At 48.1% G+C, this 26515-nt stretch overlaps 1 long non-coding RNA gene across 1 annotated transcript in view; it reads left to right on the top strand.

Annotated features, from left to right (window-relative positions):
• The window catches only part of LOC106857321 (uncharacterized), a 30081-nt gene extending 5121 nt beyond the window's left edge, over positions 1-24960 (top strand). The window contains exons 2-6 of the long non-coding RNA XR_015805018.1: positions 2067-2525; positions 2625-2709; positions 9034-9203; positions 10128-10377; positions 24834-24960. This is a non-coding gene — a long non-coding RNA (uncharacterized LOC106857321). The remainder of the gene's footprint in view (positions 1-2066; positions 2526-2624; positions 2710-9033; positions 9204-10127; positions 10378-24833) is intronic.
• Positions 24961-26515: the final 1555 nt, after the last annotated feature.

Below are 26515 nucleotides of genomic sequence, written 5' to 3'. Positions count from 1 at the left end.
AGAGCTTTGCTGGGTGCTCGGAGAACTCTGCTCTCCACCTGTAATTTTTTGGTCAGAACTTTCATTCCTCTTTATTGCGGTTTTTCTAATTTTTCTCTGTGCTTCTAATGACAGTGATTATGCCAAATGTGGCACATTTCATGTGCTGTGGAAATGACTTTCAGACCCAACTCTCAGTGCTTAAAGGACCATTAAAACCCCTGCTTTTCTGAACTAAGCTTTGGTGTTCTCCCCACTCTATTTCCAGTGCTGCGTTAAGCTGTAAAGTAGTAAAATTGCTGACTTGATTATGTTGCATTAATTAATTATCTCTATAGCAACATGCACTGATGTCATAAATATGAGAATTCAGCAGCGCAGCTGGATGGAAGAGGAGCTAATGGATAAATGGGGAGAAAGCTTTTTTTTTTTTTTTTTTTTTTAAATCTCTGCAGTAGTTAAGTAAACAGATTACGAATAAAGTCATATTTTGCATAGTTTCTCTTTCACTGCCCCATTTCCCTTTTGATGGAACCTTCTGCATTGCATAGGTCCTGTGTGTTCCTCCTAAAGGAGTTTTCCAAGCACAGGTCCCGCTCTCAGCCTGCTCAAAGCACTGGGTTATCCCCTGCTCGCTTTTATACTGAAATTGAGGCAGCAGGAGGAATCCCTTTGCCCTCAGCAAAGCCACCCTGCTAGGGATGGTTCTCCACGGGGGAGGGAAGGGTGTGGGTCTTGAGAAGGGAAAATACAGTTAATTTTGGCATTGCGGGGTGGAGGGCGTGACACAGTGCGAGACAGGAGATGTCAGGAGGCAGAGGAGATGGAAAAAGTGAATTTTGGCTCTGAGAAGGCTGGGATGCTCCATTCTGCTTAATGTGGGTACTTCTTACTTGTCTGGCTGTTTGGAGTCCTGGGTTATCTCTGGAAGTCCTGGCTGGGCCACTGACTCTCTCCTATTTTGGCTCTTGGATTAAAGGCAGGATGAGCAGTGCTGGTGCAGTGGGGCTCAGAGAAGGGACTGTCTCCTTGTCCCCCCAGGAGTTTGTAGCAGATGTGGTGTTCTGAGAACCCAGCAGGAATAACTTGTGATGGTAACTGCAAAATCAGGCTGGGAAGAGGAATAATCAGTTGTTTCAAAGGAAGAAGTATGGTCAGAAGAGTCTTAATTGCACTGCAGGTTTAAAGCTCCCAAGAGGTTGAGACTCCAGGCTTTTCTCGCTCCTTTTTTTTTGGTCACTCTATCTGCTGGATAATTTTGTTTTGCTGTTTGCTTGCCACCATCAGCTGTGAAGCTGATCAGTCCTTACCAGTCCAGCACAACGCTTGAGGTGCTCTGGGGTGAATAATTTATTCAGTTGATCTATTTTGATGTCTGTCATTTGACAGGTCTCAGGCGGGGTCTGTGTGGAGGAGGCTGGGAATGCAGTGCTGCTATTTATACAGCACCCGGGCTCAGGGAAGTGCTGTGAGGATGTGCTTGGTGGGATGAAGAGCTTGTGATCTCAGAGCACTTGGGAATGTCAGACACTCCCGAGTTCTGCTTTGTACAGCATGGAAAGACTTTGGGACGTTGGCTTGGTTTTGCAATGTGGCAGAGCAGGGGAAAATCCACGGTGAGGGTGTGCTGGGCACTGCTAGGTGAGCTCCAAATCCCTCACCTAGGGAGGTGCTGAGGGTTCAAACCCTTCTGTGGAGCAGCCCAGACCGTGTGCCACGCAGCATCTGCTGGGAAAAGAAGGCCCCAAATATCGCTGGCCCGCTCCATATTTAATTATCTGCCACAGCAAGTCAGGGCAGGTTTAGCTCAGAGTGCAGGACACTGCACAGACATCACGTTATAAATCAGCCCTCTCTGCCTGGGATATGTGCAGGAAGGGTTAAGCTGTAAAACAACCTGCCCTTTTCTACATAAATTAAAACCCTTGTTAACGCAGTAATGTTTTGACTTCCGTCGGAAAGTGTTTATTTTGGTAGCCTGTACAAAGTTTCAGCTATTCTAAAACCCTGAGATTTCACAGCCGAGCTTTCATGTTCCCAGCAGAGAAGGAGGTGAGATACTCAAAGAATCTCTGTTCTTATTTCAGCACTGCACTTGCCAGCCAAATTTTCAAAAGAGCCCAGTTTGCTGACATAAATGGGGTTGCTGATGTGCCGAAGGAGAAGGAAGCGCCGGAGAACATATTCCTCCCTGGGTCCAAGTCTCTCCCATCTTATCTTTCCCTCCCATATGTTTCCTCTGTAATGAGAGGAATTATTTATCATTAAAGTGATATATAATTTAAAAATTAAAGTTAATGAATGCTTAAATTAATTTACTGACAAAAACAAATGTCTGTCCTTCAGATCCTATAATTTTAATTGGAGTGGGCTACGGCTTAATTAACATGTATTGATTGTAGTCCCGAGTGCATCTATAGGTGGGTGGACTGTGTTGGGAGAAATCCTCCTCGGAGATGAAGATTTGCTGATAACATTCTGAATAATTGTCTTGTGAAGAGACAGAAGTCTTCGCTGTTTTCTCTGCAGAAAGCTTTAAACAAAAGGTATTGTTTATAATTAAGGCAAAAATTTGGCACGGCCGCTTTATAGATGGGAAGAGAATTCTGCTGCAAAAAGTATTAATGAATTGACTCATTAATTAGGTGCACAAAGAAGACAGAAATTTGGAGGAGAGTTGGAGCAAATAAAGAAGCGGATGCAAGCAGAAACTTTTTTGGGGATAAAAAGGTAGGCTTCACTTTGGTGTTTATTCCCTATACTCTTTCCCCTGGGCAGATGTCCCCAGTTTCACGGTGGGTGATGGTGGGGATCAGCAGTGTGACAGCAGGGAGTGGCTTTTTCAGGGATGTGAGGATCACCTGCTTTGGGCCAGCAGGAGGAGAAGAGATCCCAAGGCACCTCCATCCCCGGGTGCTCTGGGAGCCTGGGGACAGGCACTGCAAGCAGGAGAAAAACAGGCAATCCTCACTCCCTGGCACAAAACCTCTGCCTGATGCTGAGAACCTTTTCCCTGACCTGTTCCCTGAGGCAAAGGACCCGAATCCATCTCTTTAAAGAGACTTCTGTATTATCCTCTGGTGTTAATATTTTATGTTTTATGAATGAAAGATGTGCCACATCTCTCCTTCAGGCAGCTCCAGCCCACAGACTGCCTGAGCTCTTTCCAGGATTCAAGAGAGAGATTACCCCCAGGAGCCTCCTGGCCCTTTGGGGCAGGTTGGGGGAAAAACCAAAAAATGCATGTTTTCTCTGGACAGGATAAGAGGAACCAGCCTCAGGTTGCACCAGGGCAGGTTCAGGTTGGACATCAGGAAGAATTTCTTCACAGCAAAGGTTGTCAGGCATTGGAAAAGGCTGCCCAGGGAGGTGGTGGAGTGGCCACCCCTGGAATTGTTCAAGATCCAGCTGGATGTGGCACTCAGTGCTCTGGTCTGGCTGTAAGGTGGTGATCGATCAAAGGTTGGAGGAGATGATCTTGGAGGTCTTTTCCAACTTAAATGGTTTTGTGATCCTATAATTCTGTGGAGAGGTTTTTTTCTCCCACAGCTCAAACTCCTCCTTCTTCAAAAATATTTTTTAAAATTTGAATTGCAAAGAAAACAACCAGACCTCTAGGCTTGACTCACTGCAAAATGTTTCTAAATTCAGATCCAGGTTGCAGTGGCAAAGAGTAAAACAGAAGAAGAGGGGATTTTGTGAAGTCCCTGGGTGAAAGAGCTTCACAGCTGCCCCCCATCACCACTTTCAGCACAGGGGATGGGAAGGGGGCAAGTGGTGATAATTTGGGGAACCCCTCACCCCCTTTTCTGCACCTAAGCCCAGCTGCCAGCTCAGTGTGCTCTTTGTCACAATCACAGAACCCTTAGGTTTGGACAAGACTTCTGAGAGATCATCAAGGCCACTACTAAACTGTGTCCCCAAGTGCCACAGCTACACATTTTTTATACACTTCCAACGATGGTGATTCCAACACTTCCCTGAGCAGCCTGTTCCAGTGTCTCACCACCCTTTCAGTGAAGAATTTTTTTCCTGACATCCAACCTAAACATCCCCTGGTGCACCTTGAAGCCATTTCCTCTACCCTATCCCTTTTTTTCCTGGGAGAGGAGCCTGACCCTCACCTGGCTACAACATAATTAAAGTTTTCCTGTTGGCCTCCATGCCCTGCAGGAGGAGGATTTTGATTCATCCAGTGGGGTTGTGCAAATGGAATCTCCTCTTCCAACTTGTCAAGCCCATCCCTTGAGCTGTCCCTTTTTATTAATGCAGTGCACAGGCAATGCCTTCCTGGAGACCTTTTCCCCCCCTCCAATATATTGAATAAATTCTACATCAGGAAGGAAAGTAGCTTGCAATAATGAACCATCAGTGGGTATTTAAGATTGCTTTAATGGGTCACATTGATGTAATCTCCACTTTTTCCTGGGAAGATTGTACTAGGCCATAACCTCAATTCATATTTATGTCAGGAGAAACTATAAGGAGGAGATGGCTCAGAAAGAGCTTTTCCCTGCTAAAATACAAATGTACAGATCTGCCAGAAATATGCTGGGATTTGAAGGGAGACAGGGAAATATCAGATGTTCAGGGCATTTCTCTCTTGCCTGGAAAAATTCCAGAAAAACTGGTTTTTCACCCTAGCATGTGACCCTTGAACTCGTGTGCTCATGGGCCCAGAAATGTGCAAGGTGGAGAGACTTTAGGATTACCCTTAGGAGCCCTTTCAGTATCTTTCTGCATATGGGCATGAGAGGTGTCTGTAGTTTGCCTGGCTAAAAAAAAAAAAAAATCAGGAGGGAAAGAGAAATAATCAGAGCTATATGAATAGAAGCAATGAAGGTGTGTATATATATAAATATAGATACATACAATAAATATATATACATGCAATATAAATATATACACATATAATATCAGTAATGTTTCACCTTCCAGTCATGTCCTTATGCCTGTTATTCCTTATTGGTCAGACCATCTGAAGGCCAAAAGCCAGCCTGGACTGGGGTATCAGGGACATTTAGGTTGTCTATAAAATAAAATAAAGGATGAAAATTGCATTTAAGGCCATTCCTCTTGGCCAGAAGCAGCAGCTCTGTCTTGATCCAGCGCTGCAGGAAGATGAGATAAAGTTGCAAGTTCACTTGGTCAGGATGGATGAGGGTGCAGGGGAAGGCAATGAAAATAACACAAATTCCCGGAGCTGTCTGGGCGAGGAAGGGACAAACATGACTAATGCTGCCTGAATGATTTGCACAAAAGGATTTTCTTGGACAAACTTTGCCTTTCTGGAGGTAAACTGTCAGAGGGCACAATGCAAGTTTTCTGATGTGTTCATGAGTCAGAATTATTTAATGAGGGGATGGAGCAGCCATCCCCCAGGCCTTGGAGCTGGGTTACCCAGGGGACCAACGCTGCTCAGTTTCTATAAATGCTTCCAGTGGTTCCCATCTAGCCACACTTGATATTTTCCTTTTTTTTTTTTTTTTTGGGTACACCATCTAATTTTTCTGTTCTTTCTGTCAGCCCTTTTGATGCACCTGTGAGAAGAACAATTTATTCAGCCATTTTTTCAGTGCGATTATCTCTTAGCAGAAAGCCAACAACTAAAAATTAGTGGTGTAGCTCACACACATAGGCTGAAGAATTTCTTCCTTTTTTTCTTTCTCTTTTCTTTTTCTTTTAAGGCATTCATTTGTTGAAAAATAACATTTCAGGTCAGCTGAAATGATTTATGTTGAACTCAACAAAAAGATGACAACGGAAAGTAGCAATTTGGAAAAAATCAAACCACTTTTTTGTGCATTTTTGAAATTAGATGCTTTTACTTCTATTTTTTGAAGCGATGTTTGGAGCCAAAATGAAACTAATGTTAACTTTAAAAAGATCCTCTTTGGTGCTTCCCCACTGAATCTTCCTCCCCAGCCCCAAATTTTCCCCTTGCTTTAAATTTTGTTTAGGAAGAAATTGGCAGATTTGTCATGAGCTGGCTCAGGAGGATCCTACCTCCCCGACCAAAAGGAAAAAAAAAAAAATCCATGGATCACATGGTTATTAACTGGTTGAAGCCCCCACGAACAAAAGAAACAAAGCAGAGGGAGAATTGCCAAGCGTTTGACACTTTAGTTCTGGGAAATATTTGTTTTTGTTCATTTGGTCTGCTGTGGGAAAATGTTCCTTGCATGTGAGCGTGGACTTAAATCCCTTTGGCTTCTCCCCTTCCAGGTGGGTCAGGGTCCCCTGAGCCTGGGCTGTGCCTGCAGAGCCATGGGTGAGGTCCAGTGGGAGAGTCCCCCTGTCTCAGGCCTCCATCCCTCTGCTCTCAGGTCCCTGCACAGCTGCTGGAGCTGTGTCCATCCTCAGGGATGTGGGATGTGCATCCTGTGATTTTCACCGCTCTGAAAATGGAGAAGAAACCGCCGGTGTAATCCAGGAGAAGCAGGAAGGAAAGTGATCTTTTTAAAGGAAAAAACCAAAGAAAGACACCTGAGCAGTCCCCAGGCTGTCCTCCTGTGCCTGAAATAACTCCTGTAGAGTAGCAGAGCCTGGAGGTATCTTGGATCCTTTTGGGCATCCAAGGGACACTGAAAAGCTGGCTGCTGCTGGAGGAAGGGATCTGGAGGGGCAGTGACACATGGTCTGCATGGATGGGGTCCCACGGACACAGGAGCTGCAGGATGGGGTCCCAGCAACCCGGATTTTGCTGTGCTCCCGCTTGGAGCCCCCTCCCTGCTCACTGCACAGCAATAGCTCCCCTTAGCGTGTCCCAGGAGCAGCCAAGTGGCTTGTGTGGAAATGGAAGAATGAAGTGAGAGTTCATTTTTCCTCGCTTTCCCAGCCAGGAGATTCATGAGGTGGCTGGGTGAGTTTAAGGGAACTTGCAGTCTTTTCATCATATTGATGGGTGGATGGATCGTGTGGCTTGGAGTATGTTTAAGGCTTTAATTAAATCAGGGCTGCACTCTCTGCCACAGTTCCCTGCTGCTTTAGGGAATCATTCCCAGCCTCTTGAGACCTCGTGTGGTGGGATGACCCTGGCTGGAAGCCATGTGCCCGGCAAAGCTGCTCCTTCACTCCTCTCAGCTGCTGGACAGGAGAGAGAAAATTTAATGGAATGCTCGAGATCAGGACAGGGAAGGATCACTCAGGAATTACTGTCGTGGGCAGAAAGGTCTCAACTTGGGGAGATGTATTTCATTTACTGCAAATCAAATTGGAATAGCATAATGAGAAATTAACCCAAATCTAAAAAGTACCTTCCCCCCACCCCTCCCTTCTAGTCAGGCTTAGTTTCATTCCTGGATTTTCTCCCCACTCCTGCCCGGCAGTGCAGGGGATGAGGAATAGGGTCGTGGTCAGTTTATTCCACATTTATTGTCTCTACCACTTCTTCCTCCTCATCCTTCCCGTGCTCCAGGTGGGGACCATCCTCCACGAAATATTCCCAAGTGAGTCCTCCCCACAGGCTGCCGTTCTTGACTGCAGTGGGCTCCTCTCTCACAGGCATCCCTTGGGATCCCAGCCTCCTTCAGGCATCCCCTTCCTCCAGAGCACAGACCCTGCTCCCCCGTGGGCTTCCATGGGCAGCAGGGGACCCTCTGCCTCACCGTGGGCTGCACCAGCTCTGCTGGGGGAGAACCTCTGTCCTGCTTGGACCCAGCAGAAACTTCTGGAAGCTTCACAGAAGCCACTCCTGTAACCCCACGCTGCCAAAGCCTGACCGTGCCAGCCCGGTACACCTTGAATCATTACTTGGTATTAATTTTTCAGCCTAAAACAAGCTCTGGAGACCTGTTATTTTAGAGATTAAAGTTCTAGCATAAACAAACTCATATGCATGTTGTTTTCACACGGGAGATGTTTTTAGTATCATATTTAATGTTCCAAACAAAGCCATTGCTTGTGGTGTTTTGCAGCCTGGATGCCTTTGAAAGGGTAGATAATGGACCCTGTTTGATGTTGAGCTATTTGGGGCTTTTTATTTGCATTTTGTGGTTCTTATCTTGTAAACAAAGACTTCTTTCCGTGTCTGTAGATCAGGATGTCACCCACAAAGCTCTGTGGAAATGGGAGATGGCTCCAGAGGTGCAAGACACAAGTTCAGGGGCAAATGGAAATGAGGGATTTAGAACATTTTACCTTTGGGGTTTGGCTCATCCTAGCAGAGACTGGAGGTAACTTTTATTTTTCCCTTGCACCTTTGATTTATTATTTTTTTTTTAATGTAATCCCAGACTGCCAGAGCGGGAAGGTGAATTTGCTGGAAAATTGCAACTCCTCCCCAAAATTCAATAGCTGCCCCTGGGTGCTTGGCTTCTGGGCATGGCCAGGGAAATAAATGCCACCTGCAGAACTCCAGCTCTCTGTCCGAGGGCAGGAGAAGAGGAAGAGAGCAGTGCAGAGATGTTGGCTCAGGGAATGAGCATCCATCCCCTGGAGCTGCAGGTCAGGTTGGTAGGGGAGGGCTCTCAGTTTCTTGCAGGCTCCCCACGATGTGAGCCATTGGAAAACTTGTGTCTGAGGGAGCTTAGGAGGCTTCTTGCTGGTGGCCAGTGCCTGCTGGAGAGGAAAAGCCCACAGGAGCAGTGGGAGGCTTTGAGGGTGCTGCTGCACCAGCCTTGTGCCACCACACAGTGGACCTGTGGTGGCCTCTGGTCCTGAGCCCTCGAGTGTCACTCAAACCCGCTTCCAAAGCCATCCCAGCAGGGTTCAGTGCTGTTTTTTGAGGCTCTCCCTTTGGCATCCAGGGCAGCTTCTAAAATGGGAGTGTGCAGGAATGAATCAGGCATCGCTGCTGCTGCTGCTGTGTGTGAGCAAGTTGTTCTAATGTACTTATCTCTTCTTTCTGTAAAGGTTATAGAAGTAAATAATCTTGCTCTAACACAGTGTCCTTGCAGTGCCTGCCTGGCTCCATGGATAACTCTTCCTAAGGCTGACTTGTGGTGATTAATACCCTACAGAGGGAAATTATTTTTTTTTAAAAGGGAGCAAAGAAGTAAAGCTTGAAGATGCTTCATGTGCTTGAGGCTGACTAGCTTTTGTTTCCTCCTTCAGCTTGAGGGAACTGGTGAAATGTGTTCCCTCCTGCCCTGCAATGTTGATCCCTGGCACTGTGAGGATTAGCAGGTGGCCAAAAGCATCAGGAGGTGACTTCGCTCTGCCATAAGATCCCTCCCGGCAGGTCTGGGCTGCCCAGGGGAAGCTGGCAGCACCCTGTGGACCAGGTAAGCAGCATCAAGCTTCTTTCTGTACACTGGGGAGGCTGGAGAGGGGCTGGAGAGGGAATGTGAGCTGGGCAGGAGAGGCTGAAGTGTCTTACCCCTCTCTTCCTGGCACTGAGCTCACACTGATGCCACTCCTGTCTCTGTAATGGGTTTTTTAGCACTCTTCAGAGACCTGTGCTGGGTAGAGCCCTGGGCTGTAGCCAAGGACTGGGAGACCACTGGGAAGTAGGTTGGTACAGCCCAAGGTTTCCCTGAACAGCGTGGCAGGGCACCAAGTACACATAACCCAGCAGCCAGGCTTGCACCTGTTTGGAACATTGAGATTAATGAAAACTGCCCCATTTCCCTGAACATTCTCAGTTTTGCACCTCTCTCCACCCATCCCATATGCTTGAACTATCTTGCCTGGGATTGCAGTTCTGCATCCCCTCCTTTTCCAGAGATGTTTTTGTCTTTGTGGAGCACGAATGGTGCCCTGAGCCATCCAGCTCTGTGTGCTCCCCACAGATGTGGCTTCTCCAAAACTTTCCACTTAGTGGCCAAACCTCTTTTGACCTTTGAAAGCTTTGGCTTGGGAGGGAAATTCTTCTACTCCAGGAAGGGATGCTGCAAAATAAATCCCACCACGGGCAAGGGAGAGGCAGCTAATCTTCCTGCTCCCTAGATTTAGCTGTGCCATTAGCCTGGACCCTGCACATAAAGCTAATTTTATAATTTGTAAACGTAGCTGAGTGGGTTTTATAGAGGAATGTCGGGAAGTGATGAAATACCTTCAATAGATTTATAAAGAAGTTTAATGCATAAAGCTCTCTCTCCCCCCCTTCTGCCCCCCTCCTTCTGTCTTGGAGTTGCACACAACAGAAAACATGACCATGAGAAGGGCTTTGTGGCCAGCACTCAAGCCTTTAATTTTGCTTTTACAAGACAGTTTTATAACATCAAGAAGAATGGAAAAGCTGCAAGGCATGCACACTCAAGACGCTGTGCTCCTGGAAAGTTCTGGATGGGCTCCAGGCAATGTGTGGTGGCAAAGAAAGATGAAGGTCTTGGAAAGAAGAGGAAACAATCAGCCAAGCCCTCATCCTTCAATATTCCTGTTTCTGTGAGCTGGGGATGCCATTGGAGCACGGGAAGGACAGAAAAAACGCGTTCCTGCAGCATCACGTGTCTGAGGGTGAGTCCTGATTGCATCAATAACAGCTTCTTCTGTTCCACCCCACTGAATTTCCCTGATGTGAGGAAAATGAGCCATCCCACGACCTGCAAGACTCAGAAACCTGCTTTTTGCTGGTGCTTGGGCTCTGTGTGGAGTTCCTGTGTGATTTCTCCTGGTAGGAATTCCTCTGAATCAGTAAAATGTTTCCCTTTCCTGCTTTCACCGGGGAGGATGACACCTGTGGTGCCCAGTGGGTATCACTGTGAATTTATTTTTTTCCTTTCCTTTTTTTATTTTTTGATGGAACAAAAATGGACTGACAGGTTTGGATCTGATTAGTGAAGGAAAGGAGAGATGGATGTTGTGACCACGTGTTCCCTGTTTTTCTCGGGAAACCAGGCCAGCAAGTGGGATGTGTCACAAAACCTCCATAGTGCCTGCCTCAAACAGCCCCAGCCTCATATGAGGATTTTATGGGGTCAGGAAAAGGATTTTGGACCCAGAGATCTGGATTAGCAAGATAACTGATGATCAGGCTGATACTCAGGGTGTTAATCAGCATTCACAGAGCAGCCTTGTCATAACCAGCACCAGCCCCTTGCTCCCCCTTTATCACCCAAGGGTGATAAAGAGCAAACCCAAGGCCAATATCCTCCCATAGGTCTCTCTGGAGAATTAGCAGCAGATCTGGAGGAGAAGGCTCCTCCCAGGCCAGTTTGCCCAGCTCTGGCTCAGCAGCTTTGCAGATTAATCTCTGTGTTACGACCTTACACACATGAGAAGTGTTGGAGGGAGGAAGGATTGCCTGGATGGGTTTTTCCACTCCATCTCTTCGGTTTTTATGTTCCTAGTTGTGTTTTCTTTTAACGATTCGCAGCTTGGACTCTTTCCTGATTTTTCTTCTCTTTTTTATTTGTTTCTTTTTTCCCCCCCTCTCTCTCTATTGAACGCTGATGGAAAAGGAGAGTGCTTTCCTCCTGCCTACTTAAATCTTTGGCTGAGTCGCACGGAAAAACAGTCACACTTACTGCAGCTCCCAAAGCCTTCAAATCATCAGGGGAGAGGGGAGGAGGGAGCTGCAGAGGGAAGAAAATCATTTGTATAGGCGTAGAGTGAAGAATCACCTTCCTTTAAACTCGTGATCTGTCTCTGTTCCTACAGATTGCTGTCTCTGATCTTTTTTTTTTCTCTGCCCAATATCTCCTTTCTATTATCTTTCCTCTGCCTTTGCTCTGATGTGTCTGTGGTGTGTCCCTTTTTGCTGGGATGTCTTGCTCCCAGGGGAGTTTGAATAAGAATGCTGGGACTTGAAGATCCAGGTTATTGACAAGAAATCATTACTAAAACCTTTTAATGCCTCTTCTGTAATTGATACAGGGATGGGCAGGCAGGATTTTCCTGTAGACACAGGTTTTTTTCCCCCCCTCCAAATGTCTTTAAAAGCCCTGAGTGGGGTGTCCTCCAGCCATTTCCTAATGGGTTAAAGCATCCTGGTGCCAGATGCTTTGGGGTCTGTAAATATTGCCCTGTTTGCAGATGGATACACTTGCAGGGAAGCAGATGGAGCCTGAAATTCTGAGCAGCAGAAGACCCCAGAGCGCTTGCTCTCAGCCAAGCATCATCCTCTGTGTAATTTTGGGGGTCCCCCTTTAAGCTACCAAGATCTTTGGTTTCTCTTGCACAGCTGTTGTGGCCCTGTGGTCCCAAGGGAAGCTGGGGAGAGAGAACAGGAGGTGCTGTGAGTGGGGCTGAAAGCACCCAAACCTCTTACCCCGGCCACTGGGGGCAAAAAAGGCCTGGCTGGGACGAGGGCACTGGTGTGGTGTCCATAAGAGGGGAGGGATGAGGGTCCAGTGGGGTGAGACTTGGCAAAACCCCCATTTCCTCTGCCAAGAATATCTTCTGACCATCTCCCTTGTTTTGTTTTTTCTTTTTTTCCTTTTTTTTTTCTTTCTTTTTGCTGGCATCTGTTGCTAGGAGATAGAAAGCACAGTCCTTTTTGAAGCATCTTCAGCTGCCTTCTACCTTCCTGGAGAGCTTCAGCTTTGTTCAGTGTCCCTGCTCCTTTCCTTCTCTGGGACTCACCTGTTTCATCTTTCTCCCCTGGCCTCCACACCCTGCTCAGGAGGGATTTGCCACATCCGTGCTTGCTTCAAACACTGCTGTGAGCCTGCTCCCCAGATCCTCCTAGCACAGGATTCAGCATCAAACACCTGCCTGTGAACTTAACTCCTGTTCCAGATGTTCCTCCCCAAGGATGCAGGAGCAGCACTAAGGGAAAGCAGCCCCTCTGGCATGTGTGCAACTCCTCCTGCATGCAGATGTGCACAGGCAGCTCCTCCATCTCCTCGGTCAGGACTTTGCCCTTGGGATGTGCAACAGCTTCTCACCCCTCTGCAGGGATTTCTCTGCTCTGTGGGCTTTGCTTGGGCTTCAGCTTCCAGTGAAAACTTGCTGGTTTAGGGGTTTCCCTCCCACAGTTAAAATAAAAAGGGAGGTGAAGGATGCTGCAGGTGAGAAGAGGGACAAGAAGCGAGTCAGGGCATTGGCCCCAGTTTCGGGCTCGAAATCACTCAGCGTGCCTTTAAAAAAAAAGAAACCAGAATCAAACCAATTGCATGAAAAAAGAGAAACCTGTTCTTAGTCTTCCAGCTTATTCCCAGAACTGCAGACGTGGAGCAGGTGGGCACTGAGGGCAGCAAAATGTTTAGTGATGGCTGAGCAGGGAAGTGACATTTTCCAGCTTGCCTAAGGATGCAAGAAAAATGCATCTGTGTCTGCAGCAGCCCCACGAGCCGGTGCTGACCTATTTACGTGCCCAATTATGCACACAGGCAGATGCCCTCTTCCCACCTCGGAGCAAGGGGCTGAGCCAGGACAAAAAATTGCCAGCGTGGAGTTTTTCCTGAGAACCAACCCCCCCACAGATCCCGGGATGTCAGCAGAGGGCTCAGCAGCAGCTCGGGGTGTTGGAGTGATGTGTTCAGATGAGATCTTGTTGATTTGCCTTTGGAGTGAGGGATGCAGCTGGTTTGGAGGGAGTAGTGAAGAATCCAGCCAGTCTTTCCCTCTCTGCATCCATTAATGCCCACTGAGCCAGGGGCTCCCCCACTGCCGTGCCTCTGGTGCTCCTCCAGTGCTCTCCCCTCCTCCTTCCCAGCCTGAGTTACCATTTCCCACATTTCATTTCTGTTATGGCCAGTGGCAGTGATTGCTTCACGCATTCATCACGCTGGGGGTGTCACAGTGTCATGGTTGGTGCCTTTGCTCGAGTTCCAAAAACCTCAAACCACCGAGCCCCAGGCCATTGTTAACCTGCCTTTAAAACTGAGATTGCAGGAGAATTTTCCATGGGAAATGGTGAAGTTTTTAGTGATTTCTCACTCTCTTTGCAGTCTCGCTGTAAGATTTGATTTCAACATTATGGGCATTGAGTTGGGAGTGATGACAATATGGAAGTGAAAACTAAGGATCGATCTCAAGAGCTAAACTGAGCTTTGTGAGTTAGAAAGAAACTTTTCTTGGAACTTTTTCATTTGGGTCAGGCTGTGCAAGCATTTAGTCAGGATGGTTGGAGGCTTCATCATCAAGAAGTCCTTTTCCTCTATCACACCTGGGCAGCATCAGCTGTTTGAGCCTTAATTCCACATGTGGAAAGGGGAGAGCTCACTGGAGGAGGGACAACAATAAAAAATAACTTTTTGTGGAAGGAAAGGCTCGTCCTACCTGGCTGCCCAGCTGTGGTGCAGCACATAACCCTTGTCAGAAATGTGACACCTCCTCCTGCCTGCTGTCATCTACTGCTCACGTTGAGCTGGAACAAGACAACCTCACACCCAGGGATGCTGCCACCCTTCCATTCCATCCCACTTTCCTGCTCTGGATAACGAGGGAAATCAATCATGCTGCCCTGGGGCTGGCCATCCATCTCCTTCCCCAGCAATGGCCAAGCTTTCCCTGTCCCTTGTGAGCTCCTTGCAGGAGAAGGGCACAGGTTATAGGAATTGCCAAGCTGCAATTAAAAGTTAATATTCTGACAGTGCTGGGTGCTCTGCAGTGGCTCTCTTGGTATTAATGATCTTAAAAAAACCTCCCTTAGCTGGGAGGTGTTGGCTCTAAATCTGCCCTCTGCAGTGGGCACTTCTCTCTTTGAGCAGAACTGTTGGCTCAGAAAATCCCCAACAAGCCAGAGGTGTAAAATCACAAACGAAGGGAGTTGTGTTGGAGGATTTCGGCCTCTTGCTTAATTTTTATCACCCAATTTCTGCAAATCCCCCGTGGAGGTGCTTGAAAAGGACATTTTTCCCCTTCTCTTTCCTCGCTGGTCTTGTCATTCTGACAAATGGTTGATGTGTTGGTCGAGTTTCTAACGGTGCTGGAAATGGTCGTGGCTTTCGTGTTTTCCAGCCAGCACCGTGATTTCCACACAGCAATGAGAGAGAGAGGCTGTGGGTAACTGTTCCTCTGCCTCTACTGCAACCCACCACAATTTGCTTTCCTATATAACACCTGCCTATTTTACATCTTGACAGCACCTTTCCTTATTTATTGAAAAGCTGGGGATTCTTGGAGGATATTTCCATTTTTCTCCGCTATTTCTGGCGGTTGCACTGCAGCAAATTGGTCTCCAGCTGCACCTTTTCTCCTCGGTTTTGGCTGGAGGGAGCCTGTCTTGCTTGCTGGGTGATCAAAAATCATCCCAGGAAATGGTCTCCAGGCCTGCAAGGAGCAGTTTGGGGATCCAGTGTGGAAGCAGTGCCTTGCTCAGCCGGGATGTGGTGGCACACGGGGGCAGTCCCCTGCTCCTCTGCTCTGCCACGTGGAGCCCTGGCACCTCTCCTGGGCTAATGGCCATGGGAACAGTGTTGCACCCCTTCACCTCTGCTTTTGGTGGTGCCAGGGATGGCTTTTGCTGCTGGATGTCATGAGGAGACTGACATGGAGCGTGAGAAGATCCAGAAGAGCTGGTGTGGGTCACTGGTGAGAAGGGGACAGAAGGTGCTTACAGGGGGCAGGAAACAGTTTTAGCTGGGCTAACAAACATTTAGCAGATGGGCTGAAAAGCAGAGCTGCTCTTCAGCAGAGTCCTGTTTTGACTGTCAGCCTTTACCAGCTGCAAAGACAGCATTCTGAGTTTCTGACAGGATTCTGAGTCTCTGTGCCTCTGCTTTTCTTAAGATGTCATATCCAGACACAAACTCCCTCATGGAAAAAGGATGGTGATTCCCTTGCAGCCGCGTTTGAGCTGTGAATTGCAGAACCATTACTCAAAGATCATCAAGTCCTCAGGCTCTATTTATTAGTCTGTCCCTTTTTCACTCATCTTGAAGGAAATGCCATCTTCTAGCTAGAAAATGAGAAAGGGAGTGAAAGATCTGATGTTATTGGCATTGTTTGACATACATCTAAACAAAAAAGAATTGTGGAATATCCTGAGCTGGAAGGGACCCACAAGGATCAGCAGGGTTCAGCTTCAGACCCCGCACAGGATCACCCCATGTTGCCACTTTTTTTGTGGTCTTTAGTTGTTAGGATGTCCATGGGTTACTTCTTCCCCCAGTGCCCAGTGAAACAGCAATATTTACATCCCGTGGAGTTCTCCTGAGAAAAGCAGGAGTGAAAACTCCTATTGTCACCCCCTCCGCTGGCCACAGCTTTCTCCTTTTGCAATATGAGCTGCTGTCTAGCACCAAATAGGATAATATTTAATCCCAGGGACATCGTATGGCTTCCCAAAGTGCTGTAGCATAATTGGAAAAAGAAGAACGAGTCCGGGATCACGGTGAGACAACTCAGCCGAAATGTAAACTGAACACATTGCAAAGCACTCCGGGACCTGCTCGTGCTCCAGAGCACTATTTATGGTCCTTAACTGATCCAGAATAGCTGACAGGGTAAAAGAGGAGCCTGTCTCTGCTCCTCTGCAATTAGGCACTGGGCTCCCGAGCATCTGTTTTCCAGGGGAGAGCACCCCTGGTGATTGTGTGCCTCGTGTTAGGGATGCTGGAGCCAGCCTGGAGAGCAGGGCCGGGAAGGGGCTGCTAACACGATAAAAGAAATGGAGCTGGTGCATTCAGAGGGGAGACGAGGAAAGCCTGGCTTAATTAAATTAGCAGAGTGAAAGCTGAGGAAGATAGCTGCCTATAAATACACTGGTGGAAGATGGGGAGGGCAGAGCAGCACTGAAGGAGAACTATTTATGCCCGAGGATAGTGTTGGCACAAGAACAAATGTACGTAAACTGGCCCAGAATAAATTCAGCCTGGAAATTGGAAGATCGTTTCTGACAATTAGAGAGCGATGGGACTGTGGACCAGCCCTCCTGTGGGAATAGAGGGGGATAAAACCCTTCCTGCTTTTAGCAGGGATCTGATGACCCAAGGATGCTGTGCAGCCCAACATTCTTCCTCCTTCCCTTATTTTCCTGTGCTTTCTGCCTCAGCCTCCTATTTATGCCAATTCTCATCACGTCCCACCCTCCTTTCTGTCGCCTGATATGGATCTGAGTCGCTGGCTTTGCTCCCTTCTGATGCAGGTGGCTTTCTTCTAACAGTAATAAATTCCCCACATGGTCAGGAGCCTGCAGCATTCTTGGGCTTTTTAATTTTTTTTTGTTTGTTTTATTTATTTATTTATTTATTTTTTTAATCTCTGAGCCCAATCCCTCTTTGTCCATTTGTCCTTCTTGCATGGAGGAGTCCAGGCTGGGGACAGTTGGTGGTTTCCAGCCAAGGCGTCTCTGCCAAGCCCCACACAGGTAAGAGACTCCCTGGAAGGCACTCTGATATTTCCTGTTTGGGTTCAAGAGGCACAAAATGGTAATCAGAGCCTGTTTCCAGCCCTTGCATCACATGGCCCTGAAAATCACTTGTCCCAGTGATGGAGAAGGGCTTTGGGAAAATCCGGAGCGTTGGGAGCCATGGATGCTGAGCAGCCTCGGGATGCTGAGTTTGCAGTAGTTTGCAGCCTGAGCTCTGGGAGTTGACCCATTTGCACAGCTCTTTCTGGGAGATATCTCACATGGACAACCCTTTCTAGGATTGGGAAATGAGAGATGCTTCAGGATAGCCTCATTGGCTTTTTGAGTGCCTTTTCTCATGTTTCCCTCAAACTCTTGGGAAGGAGATGGGGCAGGGAGCTCTCCTTGTCTGCAGGGATGTCTCCAGGAGGGCATCAGTGTTGCTCTTAGCCCGTGAGATTGGATGTTTATGTTTGGTTTAAGTGCAGCAATAGTTCAATACTTAGGTTGACCTTTTGCTAAAAATACGGGCAGCGGATAGATGGGAGCAAGTGTGAGGAAGAAAAGGGATTTCTCTGCTTGGAGGTCGTACCCGTTCCCCTAAGCTGGAGCTTTTATTCATTTATTACCATAATGAAGCCCTGTGAAACTTCCCAAAAGGCTGGAGCCTTGCAAGGAGAAGCATAAGACCAAATTCCTTCTGTAAGTGAATCATAATGTTGAATCCCAAGTGTGCCAGAGAAAAAAGAGAAAAATTAGAAGTCTTTGTCGGGTATTATGTCAGCTTTCTGGATTATCAAAGGAAATCTTTTCAGCAAGGTAGTTGAAATACTGGCTTTTCAGGGGAATTAAATGCCAGCCTGTGTGTTTTGGGTGCCTAATTCCTGTAAGGCCTTTAAAAACTCCTGTCTTCATTCACATTCTCTGAGTGTCACAGCTTAACCAGCCCGAGCTGTGTGCGTGCTCCATCCGACATCCAGACAATTCCTCTTGATGAGGGAGCAGGGTTGGTGCTGCTGCTGCCATCCTGCATGCACACAGCTCTGCCAAAGGACTGGCAAGTGCATCTGTTTGAACTTTACTCTGCCTGCACTTAATTGCAATTATACATTCAGTTATCAGCATCAATTGGGAAGTTAGGGAGGGAGGGATGTGGGAAAGAAACCCTCTTTGCTGTGATGCTTCACCTCATTTCTTCACTGCTCCACAGCTCAAACACTTGTGTTTCTAAGCCCCTTAATGCCCATTATTTGCTAAACCCCGTCCTTATGGCAGGTTTGAGATTCATTCTTATCAGTCCTTTTCTTTGTAAAGCAAAATAGCACAGATATCAGATTGGAATGCATTAAAATAATAATCCTAAACAATGCAACCAACCAAACTAGTTTAGTAAAGCAACAGTTTGCATGCATCAACGTTTTTTATTCCCTTAACGCTGTGTAATTGGGCTGCAGGTGAAGCTGAATAAATCATTTATGGAAGGATAAAAATGAGGAATTTCTCAGCAGATCGTGGCTGTGCTCAGACCTCATGGGTGGGTCACAGAGGAAGGACTGTGGGGCTGCCCAGCTGAGAGGAGCCAGCCCTGCAGAAGGATCCCTTTGGATCCCTGGCAGCATCAGGGAGGGATTAGGGGCTGTATGGGACAAATCCCAGCACTGGGGTTGAGGGATGTTGTGGGCACAGCACTGGGTGGGACTGTTCAAACTTCTCTTTGATGTTGCAAGACCTAAAAGGGGACGAACTGGGAAGAATTTAATTTGCAAAATTCTGCCTGCTCATTCCAGCTCCTCGCCACCCCCGCAGACCCACAGGATATGGCACCAAGGCAGCTTTATCATTGTCACAATTGTATTTATTCTGATCCCAACCGGGTCAAACCTTATAAGCCAAGTACGAGGCAGTTGGCTGTGCCTTGTTTTCCCCCCAGATTAAGCCCTGTGCGTCATGCACCTGTGGAATGACTTCAAAGCACTGCATATCCCATTTTCTTCCTGCCTTTGTTGGTTTGGTTTTCTAAAGCAGCGAAAGGAATATTGAAATTCTCGTGCCTTCTCCTTATTTATTTAGCATTACCTTGGCTCTGCTCAGTTGGGGGGCCTCAACATTAAGGTTTTACCAGCCCAGCGCTGCTGTGGCAGACATGGGAGAGTTTTCCCTGGGTGCAGGTGGAGAGTAAATCCATAATTCTGTGGTAACTCAAACCCAGAGGCAATGCCGTGCTCAACTCCAGCTGCTCTTCTCCTCTTCCCACTGCCCTTGTCCTGCTGCATTGCTTCTGGCATGCTGTCCTAGACACTGTTTTGGGGGAATATGTTAGATGAGATGGAAAACCTGGCTGAGTTCCTTGCTGGAGCTGCATTCCTTCGTGCCTCTCTAGTGCATCTATCTGCTAGCATAAAGGAAAACATCGTTGTTTTTCAGCCTAATCTCTACTGAAGCATTGGGCTCCTTCTCCTGATGGCCAGCAGCAGTCTAGGGAGATGCCAAGACAACCTAGGTGCTGGCCAGGGCTGTGGGAAGTGGTGACCCTGGCCAGTGGGTTCAATTTGCCTTGCAGGTGCTGCAAAGGACACGACCCCTGTGGCCTTTAGCCCATTGCAGGGGCAATGCCCTCTCTCCCTCTTCAGTAGTGATCATGGGCTCTTGTGTGTGTTCTTGGAGGACGGGATCTCTCTGTGCCAGCTCTGCCAGCCCAGCATCCCCTCTGGAATACAGGAGGAGAGAGCTGGCAGCTGGGAGACCCAGGTGAGAGGAAAAAAGAGAGGATGAGGATGGAGGGATGGCAGCTGGAGCTTGCCCTCCGTTTGCCGACTCCTTTATCAGCAGCTCCTCCAAACCTGGGCTGGCATCCCCTGCTGCTGGCACTGTCCTGGCCGAGGGGCCGTGCTCGTCCCTCCTGCAGTCATCCCTGTGACCCGCCCTGTGGCGTGCTTCCAGGACAGTCATCAGCTCCTAAAAATAACTGGGGAATAGCTGATGGTGTGGCTTCTGCCTGTGTGTTAGGGAGGCTGATCCAGCCAGGACTGCTCCCCTGTCCTGCTGCTCTCCCGAACAGGACGGGGAGGTCACGGCGCCTTGGCTTTGCTCCACAACCTCACTGCTGCCCTTGCTGGGCTGTCACAGCCGGTTTTTCTCCTCTGCTGTGAGTCCAGGCATTGACAGGGAAGCCAGCTCGTCCAGCACTGCTTGTGTTCCTCGCCTCTTGCGGTGTCAAATCTTTGCTTTGCTCGAGTCTCTGGATGAGCAGAGGTTATGGGTGTAACTGCACGTCAGAGGGAACAAACTCTTCCAGCTCTGTCTCACCCTCGAGGGGGAGTGAGGTGCTGGCGTTCAGTATCTTCAGTCCAAAGCACAGCCCTCTGATGCTGGATGCCAACAGCCTTAACTTTCTCCTACAGGAAAAAAAACAAACAGAATTCTGGAGTGGGAAATCCAAGAGATTGCTGTGTGTGCTGCAATGGTCCTCTGTTCATCTCGTGATCAGAGAACTGTGCTTGCAAATTGCTTTGCTGCATTCCTCCCTTCCCAGGTCTTTGGAGCTTGTTATAATTCAGGGCTTTGCTCTCTTCAGTGGCCTTTCCTGCAAGATGGTGCAAAGCCAAGTGATGCAGGTCTCCGAGGAGGACGTGGACCCTGCTGATTCAGCTGGGCTTATCCAGTGGGGAGGCCACAGCTGCCTCTGGGTCAGAGCCACCTCAAACAAAGCCCTGGCTGCTCAGGGCACCCCGTGGCAGGGACAAAAGGAGGTCTGGGCACCCTTTTGTGTTAAACAGCTGTTTTATTCTGGTCTTTGCCTGGAGGGACCTGTGCTCCACGACCTTGTGTGTGGGTTGCAAACAGAGAGATGCCCTCCTTAGCACAGCACGTCCAGGTCTTTAATCAGGGACATCGGTGTCCATAACCTTGCTTGTAATAGCTCTCTGCAGTCACTGCTAAACATATCCAGCCCTGGGAGCAAATGATGGAGGAAGCATCTCCATCCCTGCTCGTGGAAAAGGGTTTTTTCCTACATCCCACCGCTTGCATGCTCAGGGTTCCTCTGTTAGCTAGCCCTCCTCATCCTCATGGACGCGTGAATTCCTCTGGCTGGGAATGCTGAGTGTCCTGGCAGAGCAAACCAGGTTCAAGGGTTGGTCAAATGCTGCAAATTTTCCTGCGCTGAAGCTCTGCTTTTCTGCTCTGGACTTCTCGCTTCTTTTAATTCCGCCGTTGTGTTTGCGCCTCTTACCCTGCACTTATAGGTGCAGAGTTTGTCATCTTTCCTTTCTGGGAGCCGTGTCTGGGAGCGTGCCTGGAGCTGCGCCTCCCCCGTGCCGCCTGCGGGAGGAAGCGGGATGCCATCCCTGCTCCGTGTCCCTCCCCTCCAGCTGCAGCAGCGCCGAGCGTGGAGTTCACCGAAGGGACAGCAGCCAGGATCCAACTGCAGCCTCCTCTTTTCTTATTTATAAGTGCAAGCAAACAGGTGCTAAAAGCTTTTACCTTGCGTGGCACAGCCAGGCTCTCTCCCCCAAAGCTGCTTCTGCAAGGGCTTGATTTACCTGCTCGTCTTCCCATCTGCCCTCCTTCATTTCAGCTAAGGTTTGGGGCTGGAAGGAATGAGTGGAGCCATCCTTGAGCTTTCTGCAGGTGAGGTGGGGGTTGGAGATTCCCATGGTCACTTTGGATATTGGTTTTTTTCCATGGAGTGCTGTCTGGTATCCAGAGTCCTCTTTTTTCTTCTCTGTGAATCTCTGCTTCAGTGGTCTTGGTTCATTCCCCCATTCCAGTTGTGTGTGTGGATCCTACAGTTACCAATCTGCTGCTTTGGAAGTGTGATTCCTTAACCTTTCTGCTCCAGAATAACCCAGGAGGCTTCATAAATTCCTTCATCCTCCAATTCTGGCTGTTCCTGGTGCATTTTTAAGCAGGCAGCTTGTAGATGTGCTCTCTGGCAAAGTCTACTTTGTGGTAAAGCAAAACCTCATCACCAGTGCTGTCACTGGAGAAAAATGTATTCATTATTATTATTCTTATTATTATTTTTAGGAAAGATGCGATCTCACCTCATGCATAAAATTAGTTTAATGGAACAGCAGGCATGGGAGGGAATATTGGCTTTCCTGTGCTTGTCTGGGGAGTGAGTGAACAATTTCTTTGCTCCCTCTCAGGCCCTGGATGAATGATACGTCATTGGAGCCACAGTTTTAGCTGAGGAGTGTCCATGAAGGCAGCAGGGAACCAAAAAGCAGGTTTTAAAAATTACTTAAATGAAGAAAAAGGAATTGGTGAGCTTCTAAACACTGCCATCAAGCAGCCAGTGAGGCTGAGAGCTGAGTCACTTAGGGAGAGAGAAATAGAGGCAGCAGATGCATTTGTGTCTTGTAAATCCTCGAATAAAGGGGTTCCATCCCATCTTTGAGTGGAGGGGCCAAGGGCCACCAGGTCTTGCACGTCCCACGATCTTCCCATGCCTCTCCCAAGGTTATTCCTGCTGCTTTTAGCTGCCCCAAGGAACACAGGCAGCAGGCACTGTGTTGGTAGTGCTGTCAAAGTGCACTTGTGCCTTGCCTGCCCCTCAAAAGCTTCTTCTTTCACTTCACTCGCTGGGAATTGGCAAGGAGAGATGAGGATAGAAGTGCTAATGTCATCTCAGGGCATCTGAACGCTGGTGATGGCAGCGTGTGCAGCAGCTCCCGTCCCCTCCAGCAGTCCCACACAGCCTCGTCCTGGGGTTTATTTCCCCTCAGAACTCCAGGTTATCTCGGGGAGAGCTTTTTCTCACTGAAAAGTGAACTTCAGTGAATATCTCCCTCTCTTGTGGAAGCAAGGAATTTGTGGAAATTTCAAACCAGAAACTCTTCGAGGATCTTCCCTCTTTGTTTGGTGGGATATCCCGGTCTAAAAGCTGCTGAGCACAGGGCTTGTCACAGCTTCTGGCACTGTGATTTGGGTGGGACCAAGCCCTTCACTCAAAGATGAGAAAAGGAGCTCTCCCCTCCTTTCCTGAGGTCCTGCTGATTCCTGGTGTTGTCTTTTCAAGCTTCGGTAAAACGGGTCCACTAGAATTAGGGGTTCTCTGAGTGAGAAGGATCAAAGGATGAGTTGGGAGAGGAAAAAAAGTGTGGGAAGGAGGAGGTTGCAGGCAAACTCATCTAATTTCCACCAATAGGTGTGAGTCAAGCCTGGGGCTCTTGCCTGTCTCCCAGTTCCTTCCTTCCCTTGCAGTTTGTACGGGCTGTTTGCACGTTTTCCTCCTCCACCACTCTTCCCTCTTGGGCTGCAGGAGATGGACACTTTTTAAAATGCAAGGTGAGGGTTTTGTTTTTTTTTTTTTTTTTTCAGCTCATCAAATGCTCTCTGGTGGCACCAGGGCTCTGAGAAAGCCTAAAAGACTTTGGAGGCTGTGTGCAGTCTCATTCCCTTCGGGTGCCAACCCCCAGCATCCCTCCTCCAGCAACTTCACTTGGTTGTGATGGATTTCCAACATCTCCTCGCCCTCGGGCTCCTGCAGCTCCCTCAGCACCGCTCACTGCTTCTGACTCCACTCCCTGTCCTCCTTCCAAGTCGTCTTTGGGCCACCTCCACATCTACTTTACATTGCAGTGGCAGGGGACAAAATCTATCCTGGTGCCTGGAAGGAAGGGAAAACACGGCCACGAAGGAGCTTCCTGTGCTCTGTGTGTGAAAATGTCCCCCTTGCCACACGAAAAAAAGATATAAAAATTGCTTTTTAACCTGCTTGTCTTCCTTCTCCCCTTGGTCTTTGCTGAGATGATGGAAGCATTGATCCAGCTTGCTCTGACCCTGGTGCCGTGCTGTCAGCATTCAGGTTGTCTCCTGAGCTCCTCTAAGCCAGGATCACAGGCCAGATTAAACTGGTAGAAAACCTTGCAGCTTTTGGGGGGACATTCCCAGAGAGTACAGGGACTTATTAGTGACAGAGGATCTTGAGGAGAGCAGGCTTTGCTGGGAGATTTTATCTGTTTTTATAGCTGGTGCCGGTGGATTTTTCTGTGATAAAAGCTGTAAACACCACAAAAGTCAGAATGCTCCTCCTTGGCTTGCAATAATCACCTCCTAGCTCTGAACCAGCAGAGTTAACAGGACCCTACCCCAAAGCAATAGGACTTGCTGCAAGGGTGGCAGAGGTCAGGCTCTGCTTGCAGGTGATAAGAGACTTTAGCCTTGAACCAATTCCTTTGGAGGGAGCAAAAAGGAGGTGCTGGGGGTGCCCCTCAGGGGAGGAATTTGGAGTTAAGCAGCCCCTTAATGCACATCAGAGAATCCACCTCCTCCAGTCTCTCGTTTTTTGGAGACTGTTTTCCTTGCTCCTGCAAAGAAAGTGGACGTTGCTCTTTTAATGCCTTTCAATATTATCTGCTCGGTGTGGTTTTACTTGGCAGGAGCATCGTCTTTTTTTGTTATCCATCCTTTAAACTGTTTTTGAGCAGGAAAACACTTCCCCCAAAGGTTACTTAAAGAGTTTCTGTCCAAATAGTGACAACGATGGCACTTGGGGGTTGTGCATCGATCCCCAAAGGCAAACAAACAGCCCCAGCTTAAATCCTACACCAACTATAAACCTTACGCTTTTTAATTGGGAAATTGATTTTAAATCCAAGCCTCTTGAAAAATCTAATTATTTTCCTTTACAAAAAAAATGAAATGAAAATAGGAAGAGTCTTTCTCTCTGTCATGCTCCACCAGGCGAAAGAAAGTGAGGAGGAAATAATTCTTGGCTGCTTCTCTGCAGGGTACCCTGGTGATAACCTGGATAATACAATCTGATTTTGGCCTTGAGTCTGTTCCCTTGGATTATCGCATTTCTTCAAGGACCAAAAGCTGTGCTGGTGATTCAGACCTGGAGGAGAATGTCTTTTTTAGTGGTAAGACTTCAGGTTTTTTGGTTTTGTTTTTGTTTTTTTTTTTTCCCAGCCATCAAAGGCCAGAGAGGAGGCTTTTATCATGTGGCTGCTTTATAGAGAACAAATTGTGGCCATCCTGACCAAAGCCCAGCTCTCCATCCTTCCTTCTTGGAATCCTTCCTGGAATCCTTTCCCTTTCCCTTTCCCTTTCCCTTTCCCTTTCCCTTTCCCTTTCCCTTTCCCTCCTTGGAAGATTCAGCTTATTGGGTTAAAAGGGAGAGAAAAGTGAAGGGAAAAGAGGTGAAAGAAAATCCCACCTTTGGAGAGAGGGTGCCTGTATCACCTGCCCTGAAAGGAAAGGTGGATTTGGAGAGGAGGATGTGTGGGGGTGTAAAATCTGAGCTGTGCCACACTGAATGTGGATCATCAGGATCCATGCTGGATGTGAAATCTGGGTGTGTAGCCATTTCCCACACTTCTATTTAAGTAGGATCTACTTTGTCCAACAGAAGGGTTGAAATCCCAACTCTCGTGTGCCCAAGTCCTTTCTGTTTTAATCTTTATGACTGGGTTTTGTGGCTCTCACTGCACGACTCTGTTCAGGAGCCTTCACCTGGGGAGGTGAAGCACTCTTGGCTTTTTTTCTCTGTGCTTTGGCATAGCTGCAGCTGGTTTTCCTCCAGGCAAGGGAAGGAGGTGTGCTGCCTTGTCTCTGCATCCACTGAAGGGTGCAGGAGTCCACATCCCACGTCTCTCCTGTGGCAGAGGGGATTTCTTTCCCTCCCTGGTCCAGGTGAGGGCTTTCTCCTGGAAGCCTGGGTGCTGAGGGATGCTGGAGCAGAGGGATGCCAGCTGGCCTGCTTCCATCAGCCTCCCTCCCTCCCTCCCTCCCTCCCTTCACACGCACCCGCAGCCACCTCGGAGCCGGGCTTGTTTATAGAAACACTGTCAAGCAAAAAAAAGTCTTCCCAATAGCTCCGAGGAGAGGGACGTTTTCAGCTACTCAGTCACCCTCAAACTGCGAAGACGCGACGTATCAGCTGCATAAAATTAATTTATTTAGTTAAGGGAGGCGTTAATTAAGAGATCTCATTTATTGTGTTTCTGCAGACAGCTCTCGAGGGCCTTTTGAATTGTCAGCTCTGGTGACAGCAGAAGCTAATGGTGTCAGGAATCGGTAGTGGCAGGATTCGTGCCCAGATGGTGGAAGGGGCTGAGAAAGGAGTGATGGAGACGTGGCAGAGGCTTGGGCACACACAGCTGGGGGCTGAGGAGGTGCTCTGCCCTTCCTTAGACTCCCCCACCCAGTGAATTCTGGCAAAGGGAAAGGCTCTGGCTGAAGGTGGCTGCAGGAAAAGCCCAGGGTTTGGCAGAGCAGCTTAGCAAACCCACGGACGCCAGGACACGTGCAGCCAAAAATGTGTTTGTGTGGATCGACTTAAAATAACCGACTGTCCATGTGAGCTGAACTGGAAAAGAATCTCTGATTTATTTCAAATAATCAGCTTTTTCTGCACTCAGAAAGGTTAATTCTCCTTGGTTAATCAGGATGTGTCAATCTGACAACCAA

This window comes from Sturnus vulgaris, chromosome 8 (assembly GCF_052056855.1).
Source record: "Sturnus vulgaris isolate bStuVul1 chromosome 8, bStuVul1.hap1, whole genome shotgun sequence".
In the NCBI taxonomy this organism is placed as follows: domain Eukaryota; kingdom Metazoa; phylum Chordata; class Aves; order Passeriformes; family Sturnidae; genus Sturnus; species Sturnus vulgaris.
The sequence above is the reverse complement of the archived record's forward strand: the minus strand, read 5'-3'. Positions and strand labels throughout refer to the sequence as shown.